General features: G+C 39.0%; 1 protein-coding gene across 6 annotated transcripts in view; it reads left to right on the top strand.

Annotated features, from left to right (window-relative positions):
• Window positions 1-12,398, top strand: part of LOC117577622 (protein kinase shaggy) — a 60,856-nt gene that overhangs the window by 19,094 nt on the left and 29,364 nt on the right. Inside the window, exon 1 of one of the 6 annotated variants that reach the window (XM_052007109.1) lies at window positions 217-234. The exons of 4 other annotated variants lie outside the window; for them this stretch is intronic. The gene's annotated coding sequence lies outside the window, so the exon portion shown is untranslated. Of the gene's footprint in view, window positions 1-216; window positions 235-545; window positions 564-12,398 lie in introns of those variants that run through there. One more of the 6 variants, XM_052007069.1, reaches the window with a different exon arrangement.

The raw sequence follows: 12,398 nt of genomic DNA, 5'->3' as shown, positions 1-12,398 counted from the left end.
TTTCGATTGCCGCCAACTTGTCATACCCACTTACAGCATATGCGGAACGAGCAATAACACACGCACACATATAAGAGCAGCGGCGTTGGCGTCGCTGCCATCGTCGTAGCTGCGTCTGGGTTGAAGCGGCAAAATGTTTAGTTCAATCGCGTTGAATCTACCGAACTGGCGTATACGTACTTTCGTCGCCTTCGCCGTCGTCTCGTCTCGTGTGTCTTCGTTTTTCGTAGTCGAGTTGAGTCTTTTATTTTTGTCGTCGTTTTCGTTTTCGTCTTTGCACATTTCGCTTCGTTACGTCTGCACACGCCGTCGCCGCCCCCCTTCTTATTCATACACCTCCTCACCGCATAGCGTTGTTGCTCTCAAACGGAGCGCGCTAAATCGTACAACAAAAAAAAGAAAAAAATACATGCATAAAAAAAGCAAAAAGTTAACGAAGCAGTGAGAAAATGAAATGAAATAATTATACTTAAAGTGAAACAACAAACGTTTATACTTTTGCATATACTTTTTTTTGGTTTTTTTTTTTTCTAAATAAAATACTCTACTTTATTGTTGTTGTGGTAATTATTTATTGTTAATTGTGTGTAGTGCAGTGTAATTGAATATATGCATATGTGTATATGTATTTGTATATTTAGCAAAAATTAAAAAAGCCAAATGCTTATTCTAATTCAATTTTAATGTTATTAGATTCAACTTTTTTTTTTTTTTGCTTTGCCATTTGCTTTGATTTCACAATATATGGAAAGTAGAAATAGAAAAAGAGAGAGAAAACAAATGTTTAAAACAACAGCAACAACAAATGCACAAATGTTGCCTTTTGGATGTCAATTGAATTGTTTGGCTGCTCGTCAAAATTCTCGATAAACGTCTGTATGATCGATTAATTGGTAATTATTCCCTGGAAAGTTCTCGAAAGCTTTTTGGCGGCGAACAAGATTTTTGGGGGCCTGGCTTTTGCATGGATGTGAAATACTTAAGTTGAGTTTACATTCGAAACAATTTTGCGGATGGAAACTTCTAGCAAGAGTTGGGAGTTTTGACAATCGTTAATCGATGAAATTACTTTGGTTTGTTGTTCGTTTGAAAATTGTGACATTCGATTTGTCTTTTAATAGAAACTTTGCAAGTTCTATTGCAAATGTGTTTTAGTATTGAGCTTTTGTCAGTCAATCAATGGACCATGTAATCTCTTCTCCACCTCCGTCTGACTCCCCTTTCGTTACTCCCACCAAAACGGCATTCAACAAAAATTCATCAATGGAAAAGTTTGCAATAATACCATCTCGCTCGCACGCCACGCAACAAGTGAGCAAAAAATAAAAGAAGAGAAGCAAAAGAAATAAAACACGCCAGCGTCGCTTTGGTAGCAGCAGCGCAGCGTCTTCAAACCAGTTTCGTTTCACATTGCTCTTGTTGTTGTTGTAGTGGTAGTTGTAATTGTTGTTGGTGTTGGTGCTGCGCCTGCGCGCTAATTGGGTGGCTTTTGCTAGCGAGTCAATCGTTAAAGTGTCTTTCCATCCCATATCATTCCATCCTTCTTTCACTCACTTATTATTACATTTTGCAGAGGCTGATCTCTGCATGCGAAGAAGTTCTTTGAGTGAGTGAGTGTGTGCGGGGGGCATGGGGAGGGGAGGGCGTGCAAGTACGTGCATGCAATTTCATATTGGCGACACACGCACCCAGACAAACACACACACACACATATGCACGCATACTTGCAGACAAGCGCATGCCTTGGGCCAAAAGTGAATTATTCATGTTGTTGCTGTTGCGTTGTGTGTTGCCAGTGGAAAATTCCCAAAAAAAATTCGCATGAACTGGGGCTCCGTCGCATGTGTGTGTGTGTGTGTGTGTTGCCGGCGTGTTGTCGTTGCGCCCCCCCCGGACCTCCCTTCACGGCTATCCTCAGGCACAAAGCAGAAGTCAAGTCAGTCAACGTCTCTTTTGTTGTTGTTGCCTTTGCGCGCTCTTTCGCTTCAGTTTTTTCTTTCTTTCTTTTTTTTTTTGTAGCTTGTTTCTTTTTTTGTACATTTTTTTTTTATAAAAATAGCACAGACGAAGAAATGTTTGCATACAGCAACAACAACAATAACAGGAGCAGCAAGAAGAAGCAGCAGCAGCATTTCGTCTGCTGCTCATTTTCATGCCGACGCTTTTGTTGCTTTTAAAACAATAAATTTGCATAAACTGTGCAATTTCTCTTGTGCGCTCTCGTGCTCTCGCGCTCTCTGGCTCTGCTCTCTTTGGACGCGCACCCACGCGCAAAATGTGTCAATGGTTCAAGGCAGCAGAGTAGAGCGTCGATCGACGACGCTTTGGCGTCGACGTCGGCGTTGTAAGCGCAAACGCAAAAAAAAGCTTGAGCCAAACACACGTAAAAGCTCTCTAGGCGAGAGCTTTAATTTTTGCACTACATCGCTCTCTCGCTCTGTCTTTCGTGCAATTTTGCGTGCCGCTCTCACATGTTTACTTTGTTTTTTTTTTGTTTCTTCTTCGATTTTGTTTATTGCGCTCTCTGTGCTCGGCGTTTCATTTCTCACGCGTTCCATGCCAAAAATGTGCAACTGCTGCCCTTTTTTTCAGCTTCTGCTGTCGTTTTATAAATATTCTCTTGTGTGTGCGTGTGAGCGAACTTGTTGTTGTATTTATGGCATAATGACGCTAATGATGACGCCCATAAGCGAATGCGAATTTCAACTTGTTTGCGATTTCTCACGCCCATTTTTGGAGCTGCAGCTGGAACAACTGCAAACCAGAAACAGAAACATTTGCAAAAAATAACAACAACAACAAAATACATTCGATAGCATAATACGACAAAGCAAGTGCACCAAACACGCCCCGATTCGCGATTTGACAACAGAAGGGAATTTCGTTTTTTTTTTTTAACGACATTTTCCGGCGTCTGAAGACGACGATCCTCGATAAGTCGATCCTCTTTATTCACCCCTCGTTTCGATTGGCAATTAAAAGGCACATATTTCTCTACACAAGGGAATGCCGAAAAAAGCACAGCGTACTACAATGTTTCATTCCGCGCGTTCCACTGCTTTATTGCATTATTGTGTGTTGGCAACTACGTGATCAACAAAATACCTTTAAATTCTAATTAATTATGCATTATTCATAATATGTGCAGCTCGAAACGTATGAATACCCTGCACTTGATGCACCAAACGGGTATGATGGGGAACTGAAAGAGCATATGAAAGTATTCCATGATATTATTAACTATTTGGCATACTTTTACTGGTTAAGTTTATAAAGTATTTATTAGTCAGTCAGTTATTAAATTCAAATTTTCTTGTTCTTTGCCTTGTTTTCTTTTTTTTTTTTTTTTTTTTTCTTCATGTTCATGGCAAAGTTCATGTCAATTTTACAAGGTAGTTCAACTGCGCAAAAACAAAAAATCAAGAAATCGATCACATTTCAAAGTGGAACATGAGAAAATGCCAACAAAAATCAAATTGTAAATTTGAAGTTGCTGTGGAAACGAAACATGCTTCGTTCCAATTGTGGCATTCAACTGGTTTTTGTTTTTCATTTATTTTTTTCTAGAGTTATGGGCATAGCCAGTTGTTGTTGTTGTGGTTGCAATTGTTTCATTCCACTTGTTGTAGGTGAAAATAATTAACTTTATCTAGAAAATGTCGCGAGAGTTAGCGGAGCAGGGGAATGCGAGGGAATGGAACACGCAATTGTTTTGTTTTTTGTTCGTAGTCGTTGTGGATGATGCATTTTGCGGAAATTTTCTACGCTTGTGTTTTTTATTTTTAATTAATGCGAGACATGTTATGAGGTATTGAACTTTCGGTTTTTCCATTTTCCTCGCCAGCCCCACAAAGCGCCATAAATCTAGAGTTGTAAAAAGACAGAGGAACAGTTGAGAGTAATTTCATTTAAATGTCATTCATTTTGCTTAACCTTTTGTGGTAACGATAGCGATAGACGATAAACGATGAACGATCAACGATATACGATACATTTAGCGCATTTCAAGTGTCTTTGGCTTTGGCTTTGATTGCTTTGCGGTTCTTTTGTTATTGCGTCAATTCGCGTTGAGGCCAGCGACTTGACTTGGCTTTGGCTTTGGCCAAAACCAGTTCAAAAAAGATATATATACATATATATCAACCCCCTGCATTCTCCGCCCTCCTCCCTATGGACAAGGCCGTCAACGATTAACACAAAGTCCGATGGCCGCCGGCGGTGCGAAACGTTTAGAAAGTTACCAGAGAGTTATTTGCAGTTTGATTGATTTGTGCGGCAAAGCAATCCCTCCCCTCTCCTCCCTTCCTTCCTCAGAGTCTCCTCCTCCTTCGTGTACACCTGTCAGCTACAGTTATGGCTACGCTAGGGTTAATGGCTTTTTGCGTGAAATTCATTTAAAATGGGAGGCAAGAGAACAAAATAAACCATATATGCTAAACTTGTGCACTGTTTTGTTGGCCTTGGACTTTAGGCTGCGGTTCGTCCGGTTTTTATGCTCCTCTAATCGATCAAACCGCCCAAAAAAAAAAGAATTCGGCGCAAACAATTGAGATAAAAATAGACGGCGTTTGTATCCATTTTTATTACACCTTCCGCTCGCAATTATCGCCTTTCTTGGCTATTTTTAAAATGCAAACTCGAAATACAAATTGTGTGATTCGGTCGTGTGCCCAGAGCGTAGTATTTATTGTCTAATGTATTTGAAGAGGGATGAGATTGTGACTTCTTTTTTTTCCATTTTTGTTAATTATTTTTAGCATTTTGCCACGCGTGTGTGAAACGCATTTGTATACATATTATATATCGTCGTGTCACATGATCGGCAATTGATTTGGGGGGGTATTTGGTGGGAAAGAAAAGGAAACTTTCCAGTCTGCTGCACATTGTGTAAAGATACCAATGTGGAACGTGCGAAATGGAACAACAAAAGACCTGCAAATATTTTTGTGTGCTGCAATTAGCGAATGGCATCGGCTGCCTATCGAAATTAGCACATCTCTAATGGGCGAGTGTCATTCATTTGCTTCTGCTCTTCCTCTTCATCATCATCATCGAGTGCAAATTAATTTAGCACGATTTGTTTGCGATGGGAAACGATAGAGAATGAAATGCGCAAGCTCACCGTCCGTCGCTGCCAAATCATTTCGTTTCCTCTTGTAAGAGGAAACACTTGAAAATGGAACAGCAAAAATAAAGATTACGACTGTGGAAACTTTTCATTAGCGCACTCAAAAGGATATTTGCTTTAATTTTCCGCTGTTTATTGTTTGTCTCACATCCCGCGCATTCCGTTTCGATTCTATTGTGTTCCCAATGCCCAATTAGCACTTTGTTATTTATATGTAAAAAAAAAAAAAAATCTTCATGCACATATTGATTTTCCGCTTCTGCTCTTCTGAACTTCGGACTTGGGGGAACACACAAAAAACTTTGGCAAAGTCAAGTTTAAATTGAATATTTTTCCATTTGCCTAAACAATTAACAGCTGCCATTTTATTTTTCTTAATTTACTTTTTTTTTTTTATTTTTGTCTCGCTCTGTTCATCTCTTTAATATATGCGAGTCACGTGCACACACGACGACGACGACGACAGTGATGATGATAACACGAAAAGTCATCAACACCCAAAAACCACCCACAAGCGCATTACGTGCTTAGCCATATAGCTAGATAGTGCAAGAGAGTCAGAGAGAGGAGAGAGAAAGAGAGAGAGGCAGTCAGTCAGTCTGTGTAGTATTGGAAAGCACTTTGTGCGAAGAGTGTTGCGCAAGTGCACTCGAGAAAGTGGGTCTAGTAATCTTATCTGCTGTTGCAGTGTGTCAAGAGCTAGCAGAAGCGGGGGGGCAATGTAATCGAAATGCTTCGCTTTTTGTGGGGTAACAGCAATTAATTAATGTGCAGCTAGTGTTGGTAAATGTCGAAATTTTGAAAACTTGCTTTTAGTTGAGATTTCAATTGTACGATTTACACTAACAGCAATTAATTGCTGTACATAGTGTTGGTAAACGTCAAAACTTTGGAAATTTGTCAGATTTCAATTGTATAATTCGGGTTAGTGTTGGTAAACTTAGAAAACTTGTAAGATTTTAATTGTACAAGTTACAATAACAGCAATTAAGTAATGTGGCCAGTGTTGGTAAACGTCGAAACTTTGATTTCAATTGCCCAATTTACACTAATAGTGTTTTGCAACTGTCAAAAATGATTATTGCCGGACTATTGCGCTGCCAGTGTTGATAAATGCCACTTGAAAGTGAAGTGAGCTAAATTCCATAGCAGCTGCCACGAGCATTTTGCAATTTACATTTCACAATTTCTGTGGAATGCATTCGAAATGTCAAACTTAACATTTCATTTTCATCGTGTGACCTTATCAACACTAACACACACACGCATACTTGCACCGCATTCACAGTTAGCCACAAAGCGGGAGAGAAGGAGAGCGAGAGAGTTCGTCACAATAATGTTTTCTTATCAGCAGCAGCAGTGTTGACTGCACTGCACTCTCCGTCAGCTTTGCTTTGCGTATGGCTTCGCCTTTAGCTTCGCTTTGCAACTTTGACTTCGAATTTACATGTTTTACACGCACACACACTCTCTCTCTCTTTCGCTGTCCGTCTGTCTAACTGTGCGTATTATTGACCTTTGTGTAGCGACACATTTATGTGAAAAGAAAACTTTCGTCGTCGAAAACTACAACTTTTAAAGTTATTGCCGATTGTTGGCAGCAGCAGCAGCAGCGCAGTCGATGTCGGCGCAGTGAACGTTGCCGGTTGACGCAAACGCAGCTACGCATTGCGTCATTTGACTGACATAAGAAGCAGAGAGCGAAAGAGAATTGAATGTGCTGTGTGTGTGTGTGCGTGAGGAGGGAGAGGAAGAGCGCGCGCCGTGAGAGAGAGCATCGGCATTTGGCGCTGCTGCTGCTGCTGCTTCTGTTTCTTTTTTTTTTTTCTTGCTTACTTTAGTTTCGGTTTTTTTTTTTGGGGCGCACACGATGATGACGCATGGCCCAGTCATTCACTTCGTCGTCAGAGCGAGCGAGAGGAAACGAGTGAGAGAGTGGGAATGGGAACATTGGAGCGTGATTGTGGACGAGTGGGAGTGGAAGTGGGAGGGAGAGGGAGAGTGAGGCTGACAAAGGCGGGTCAGGGTAGGCCCGGCAAACTATAAATATTTGTGTGTGTATATATACTACATAAGGAGGGAGAAGCGACTATGAGAATTATTATGCGCTGCGTAAAAGGAAAATCAATTTTCGCTTTTTAATTGAAGCATTTAAAGCAAATGAAATACCAAGCACCCCCTTTCTCTCTCTCTTTCGCTCTGTCATTCGATCGTGGCTCATGGAGATCGTCTCAATGCCGCACGCGACATCCACAAGTTGTTGGTATAACACCTACTCTATGCGTGTGCTCCGTTTGTGTTTGTATGTGTGCCTTCAAATTGGCTGATGCAATTAATAACTCAGCTTGCGAGCGCCGCAAATTCATCAAAACAAATTTAGCAGAAGCGAGAGGCCGCGGGAAAGGCCACAACATAAATTGTAGAGCGTGTTTTTTTTTTGGTTTTGGTTTTGGTTTGTTATTGAAAGGGTATTGCTGTCTAGAGGAGCGAGCGAGAGGGAAGCAATTGGTATTTCTGTGTGTCATACACACACAGCATTTAGTCAGCAAAGCTTACGGATCAGGTTCGGGCGAAACTCCTCCGCGTCGAAAGCCGGAGTCAGAATATACATAGCTTATGAATCAGCCAACAAAAATGGGAGACAGACAGACTGATAAATGACCAAGAGCAGACTAACCGTAATGCCGGATGGGTATTCCCCTGATTAAAATAACGAATAACAAAAAAAATACTATAAAAACGGAAATATGCGAATTTTATGCTTATCGATATTGAGAATGGGGTATTTATGATATTCAATTGGGTGTGATAATAAACAGTTCTGAATGAAAATCATAATTTGCGAAATATCTAACTAATTAATCGAGAAGTTAAGGCTTTCCATTAGCCTTAAGTTCAAAATGATTTATGAAAATGGAATGGAAATTGTCAACAGCAATTTCCCTTTCGGGGGATGAATGGCAAGTCATGCGAACACAAAGAACAAGTAAGAAAGCTACAGTCGAGTGTACTCGACTGTGAGATACCCGCTACCCAATTTGATTAAAAGCAATATATTTTGCAGTATTTTTTTCAAAATATACCGAATATATTGCAAATATACTAAAAAATACTAAGAATATACCAAATAATATGTTTGGTATATCGATATAGTACACCATTCAAAATATACCATAGACTGCACAATAACCAGATTGTCGGCCAAAGCAACTCAGACCCCTAGTAAGTAGGCGTTTTTGCCCATACAAAAGTATTTCTTTAATTCCACAATTTGTATCTAATCGCAACCAAATTTTCAGGAATCATAACTACTATAGTAATTATTGTATATATTATAATTCGCAGCTTTAGCTTTAAAATTACTCTTGGTTTTCGATTTTTTTGATTTGCGGGGGCGGAAGTGGGCGTGGCAAAAATTTGAAGCAAACTTGATCTGCGTGCAAACATAACAAATGCTGTCGAAAAAAAATTATAGCTCTATCTCTTATAGTCTCTGAGATCTAGGTGTTCATACGGACGGACGGACAGACGGACAGACACACAGACACACAGACATACAGACACACAGACGGACAGACGGACATGGCTATATCGTCTCGGCTGTTGACGCTGATCAAGAAAATATATACTTTATAGGGTCGGAGATGCCTCCTTCTACCTGTTACATACATTTCCTGTCGGCACAAAGTTATAATACCCTTCTACCCTATGGGTAGCGGGTATAAAAACAAGTAGGAAAGCTACAGTCGAGTGCGCTCGACTGTAAAATACTCGCTATTTATTTTTAAATAAAGCAGAAAAGTGCGATATTTAAAATATACCGAATTAATATATACCGCAATAATACTAAATGATATACCAAAAGCCATATTTGGTATATTAATACAGTACTAGATTCGAAATATACCATAGAGTGCAAAATATACCACAAAGCAACTAAGATCAGATTGTTTCGTCCATTGGCGCTGATTAAGAATATATGTATATTCTTTATGGGGTCGGAGATGACTCCTTCTACTTGTTAAATACAGACTTGTAATACCCTTCAACACTATGTAAGTAGAGTGTATAAAAATTAAGCGAAAAAAAAAGAGAAAAATAACTCGACTAACGAATGCACTTGGAATGACAATTGTTGAACCATTTGAACTAGTTTCTCAATTGGATGCTTGACAACTCTTCAAGAGTTGCGCCAAAAGAGGGGAACCACTTTTGTTTTGTGGGTGTGTGAGTGCTGTCTGTGTGTGTGTGTTTGTTGAGTCATGGAACAACAACAAAAAGCGCTGACATTATGTAAATTTATTGTGAAGCGAGAAATCTTTTATACTCTGTAATGCAATGCCTGATAATTATTATCTGCGTCGTCGCCTCTTTTTATTATATTTTATTATGATTATTGTGTAGTTGTTGTTTACAGTTCGTCGTCATTGTTTTCGTTTACGGATTTTGTTTTTGTCAATCATGCAAAACATCATGTGTTGCAGCTATTTGCAATCCCCCCATCTCCCATCGTTCACCTTAATTCTAATTAAACTTGCCACAGAGCCAAAGCACTCTAGATATGCGCTTTCCATGTTCTTTGTGCAACAGGGGAAAGTACTTAGGGGCAACCCAAACGAAACCCAGTTGCCATAATTAATTGCCTTTGTTCGCTATTTCATTTTCTATTTTTTGCGATATTCGCCTAATAAAAATTGAACCATTATTATATTATTTTTGCTTGATTAATTAACGTGAATTTTGCATTTAGCGTTTTTAGATAAGATTAGTCGTAACAATTCCTTCCTTCCACCTTCATCAGCAACCTCATCGCGGTGTTGCTCAATATTAATATAATAATGATATGCCAAACTGTGTGAAGCGCGGAACGTTGGCAATGGAACATCATAGGGTGGTAATCAATGCTGCATATTTTTGCCACCTGTTTTCTGCTATCTGCAGTGAAATTCATCGCAAAAGGCGCCTCATTAGTTATTGACTTTTTGCAGCGTATTTAATTTCAATTTAATTGCATTTATCGTTAATTGAGGAACTGCGTTGTGTGTGTGTTTGTGTGTGTTTCACTTTTTATCTAGCGATAATGTCGATTGCATTACATGCGTATTTACTTGTTCCATTCACAAATCAATCAAGCTGCATTCACTTTTCTCTTGTCAGCGACCTTGTTTGCAGTCGGTTTTCCCAGTTGCTTTTTGCAGTGTTCCCTTTCCATATCGTTTCAAAGGTACAGGTCATGATCTATTTACATGTCAAGTTGTTTCAGTCTTGAAGATTTGACTAACTTCTTAATTGAAGTTGATTTTGTGTTCCACTTCCATATTGTTACAAAGGTTCAGGTCATAAGCTGTTTCAATACCAAGTTGTTTCAGTCTTGTAAATTTCACTAACTTCTTAATTGAAGTTGATTTTGTGTTCCATTTCCATATTGTTTCAAAGGTTCAGGTCATGAGCTGCCTTAATGCCACGTTGTTGCAATCTTGTAAATTTCACTAACTTCTTACATGAATTAAATATCTTGTTCCAATGCATTTCGTTCCACTTTGAGAAGCTTGATGTGTGGTGGCTATGCATGTTCCATTTCCATTTCGTTTCAAAGGTACAGGTCATAATTTGTCTCCGGCTTGTAGATTTGTCTAACTTCTTAATTGTAGTTTATATTGTGTTCCATTCCATTTCGGACCTCTTCGTTCCTTTTCCAATTCGTTTCACCTCAGAATGCACAACATGTGCGCAACGTGTGTTTCCCAAGTTTACTTGTAAGTTATCACTCTGTGGAATGCACTTTGGATTTACATTGGGCATTTCCCGTTAACGTTCCATTGCCACTTTGCGTCAGTGTGTGTGTGTGTGTGTGTGTGTGTGTGTGGAAAACGATGCTCGTCGTTAATCGAAATCGCTCTGGAGTACAAAGTCGCATTGTTTCTAAGTGTATTCATATCACGTTGTCATCAAATTGGGTTAAATAATTAACATATAATTATACTGTTAAACATGTGTCGCCTCTCCTCATCCCCCACCCATTCCACAAATTCCCAATTCCCAGTGTGTTATACATAAGCATACATACTAAATAGCAAGTGTAGTATAATAATAACAGCAAGAAAAACAACAACAACTATTGCTCATCATCGTAAATAAGTATAAAGCGAGTTTCAACTAAAAAATTATCGCATTTCGTCGAATGTCTAAGACGCAGTTTCAGTTTCCCCATCGAATGTGAATGTGAATGCGAATGCGTCTTCCAAATGTCTTTTGTGTTGTGTTCGTTGTCTTTCATTCAACATATGAACGTCAGCAGGCTGGCGCAGTCAGCGCTTCTTTGTTATTGCTCTTGTTGCTATTTGGAACATGACAATGATTATATGTACTTACTTACTTAAAGTACAGTCGGTCGCCTCATTAAAAGACTCGACTCTCTGCCTGCAAATAACGAAATAAAAGTCCAGCAGCAGCGTCCACAAATCGCGTGTTTCGTATATCTTTTCCTTTTTTTTTCATTTTTGTGATTAAACACCTTAAAAAAAAAAAAAAAAACCCAACCTCTGTTGGTAATAATAAAGTGTGGATCGTATATGGATTGTACTTGGTATAACACAAAGAAGAAAAACCGAATGAAATACATTTCCACTCTTTTTTCATATATAGCAATATGGTGGAACGATGGAATGTGGCATGTTCTTTGCCTTTTCTGACGACGTCAACACAACGATTGAGCGTTATGTGCTATGTGTGGTCTCTATCTCCTTCTTCTTCTGCATTGTTGTGGTCGCTTCTGGCATCGTCTTTCGTTCACTTGTTATTCCCATTGGCTTTTGACACCCTGTGTGCTGTGTGATGATGCATGCACAGTGGGTAAACTTTATGAATATGTGCATTGTGTAATTATTTAATTATTATTTTATGCATTATTCAACTGTCAACAAAATTCCAATTACTAAGAAAAAAGATTATATACTTTTTCAATATGTCCACAAAATTAATACAAAAAAAAAATATAGGACGAGGTGTCTGTAAGTCGACTAAACTCAGTATGCTTCACTTTATGCTTTGCCTTTTTGTTATCCCTTTCCATTATGGTTTCCAAAAACTAATATTAGAAAAAAAAGAACTTTCGAATTTGAATACAAGGTATCTGCAAGTCGAGTAAACTCAGTTTGCTGTCCCATTATTGTCGTCATCTTATTGTCTATCGATTTGCGTGTCACACACACTTTTATGTGTGTGTGTGTGTGTGTGTTTGTTGTCATTTGTCAACAGTTTGCATGCTCAG

This window comes from Drosophila albomicans, chromosome X (genome assembly GCF_009650485.2).
Source record: "Drosophila albomicans strain 15112-1751.03 chromosome X, ASM965048v2, whole genome shotgun sequence".
In the NCBI taxonomy this organism is placed as follows: Eukaryota; Metazoa; Arthropoda; class Insecta; order Diptera; family Drosophilidae; genus Drosophila; species Drosophila albomicans.
Note: the sequence above shows the minus strand (reverse complement) of the source record. Positions and strands in the feature narration are given on the sequence as shown.